The 2,072-nt window shown below is 35.9% G+C and overlaps 1 non-coding gene across 1 annotated transcript; it reads right to left on the bottom strand.

The window, feature by feature from the left end:
• Positions 1-228: 228 nt before the first annotated feature.
• Positions 229-299, bottom strand: Trnas-cga (transfer RNA serine (anticodon CGA)). Its single transcript has one exon. It is a non-coding gene; the product is annotated as a tRNA-Ser (tRNA).
• Between the last annotated feature and the right edge of the window lie 1,773 nt (positions 300-2,072).

Here is a 2,072-nt window from a genome sequence, read left to right as displayed (position 1 = left end):
CGCCACCAGAGGGTTTTTACCACACACGAAAGCACCACGTGGTCACCGAAAAGCCGATGTAGAAAATACTACTCATGACAATATAGGTATGACATACTATTAGAACAAATTAAATTATTATCAGAAAATATTTTAATTTGATTTTATCAAGTAGAAACACTGCTATATAAATTATAAACTGAAATAAATGTCATATACCTACTAAGAAAAAGTGACCAAGGCCTCCAGTGCCCCAGGCTGGAATCGAACCAGCGTCCTCTGCTATCGCGGCAGATGCCTTGCCATTCGGCCACCGGGCCACAGCGGCAGAGGTCGAATTTTTCCAAGTATATGCACTTTTTACTGAAGGCGTATGGCGCCCCCTGGCCATCCCTAAGGTAGAACAGTATGGTTCGGACCTTCTAACTGAATCATCTCAGGTGATACCGAGTTAGCGAGAGAGATGGCGCTGCCAATCAATCAATACTATTAGAAATATTAGAATAAATTAAATTATATTCAGAAAATATTTTAATTTGATTTTATCAAGTAGAAACACTACTATATAAATTATAAACTGAAATAAATGTCATATACTAAGAAAAAGTGACCAAGGCCTCCAGTGCCCCAGGCTGGGATCGAACCAGCGTCCTCTGCTATCGCGGCAGGTGCCTAGCCTGTGCCATTCGGCCACCGGGCCACAGCGGCAGAGGTCGAATTTTTCCAAGTATATGCACTTCTTACTGAAGGTTTATGGCGCCCCCTGGCCATCCCTAAGGTAGAACAGTATGGTTCGGACCTTCTAACTGGATCATCTCAGGTGATACCGAGTTAGCGAGAGAGATGGCGCTGCCAATCAATACTATTAGAACAAATTAAAATATTTCAAGAAAATATTTTAATTTGATTTATTAATATTTTAATTTACTATTTTTATTTCAGTTTATAGGTATGATATGTCGGACGCCTCGGCCCGGGCACGGCCCGATCTAGCGTGATTCAGCCTTAAGTGTTGAAATTAGATTAGCCTTGGTTCTAGAGTTACATAGCCTGTATATTAAGATTAATATTTATATAATAATTCGGGGTATTTTCCTGAAAAAGTATCCCTATTATAACAACACCCCTGACTCCCAGGAGTAATCATATAAGAGTGCAATATTCAACCCGTAGCATGTACAATTCCGTTATGGCCACTTGGGGTGAACATAGTAATATTAGGTATATATGTCTACATAATATCAGATTATATTCAAACTTTCTTCAAATAAACACTCAAGTGACCATGTGAATGGATATCTAAGGACAAATTTACTCTTTACTCTAATAATACTATTAATGTAGAAATATTTAAGTTCCAACAGTTCCAATAGTTTTACTTCATATTCGGAGTGGGAAGTTTTATTCCTCTTGTTTCTTAACTGCACAACACGGGTTTAAAATAGCTTTATTGCAAAACAGTTGAAGGTATCTAGTAGATACTTAAATATTTATTATAGTACTACTTTACTTTAAGTTTTCATTGCTAGAAGTTACCTAAACCACAATACAATTCCTATGCTACCTAATGTTCGAAAAACGGAAAGCTTAATTTGGTCAATTCACATTCAAAATAATGTCACATACACTGAGAGAAAAGGATAACAAAATCACACTTAGAATTACAAAAATAAACTTAATCCGGGGACAAGGAGAGTCAACTAATAGGAACAAACTGACTTTTGCAATTTCTATTACTTCTTGCAATTTCTGTTATCTGTTTGTTGAAATTAGATTTAGGATTACTGAGCTGTTTGTAGAAATAAATAAACTTTACAGAAATAGTGAAACGTCTATAATTATTACTAAACTTCATTTTTTCCCCCAGTACAGAACTGTTTTTTAATTCCTGGTTTAGTTTACTAATGATTTTTCTCTCAGTGTATCTACCTGATCAAGTTACCAACAGAAAATTCCTGTGAATATGTTTTCAACTAGTAATTCATTAGTTCAACATGGTACAGTCGAGGACATAAATATGTATACATTTTTTCACCTTATTTCAATGGGTTAAGGTGAAGAAATGTATACATATTTATGTCCTCGACCGTACG

Source organism: Cydia splendana, chromosome 6 (assembly GCF_910591565.1).
Source record: "Cydia splendana chromosome 6, ilCydSple1.2, whole genome shotgun sequence".
NCBI lineage: Eukaryota > Metazoa > Arthropoda > Insecta > Lepidoptera > Tortricidae > Cydia > Cydia splendana.
The sequence above is the reverse complement of the archived record's forward strand: the minus strand, read 5'-3'. Positions and strand labels throughout refer to the sequence as shown.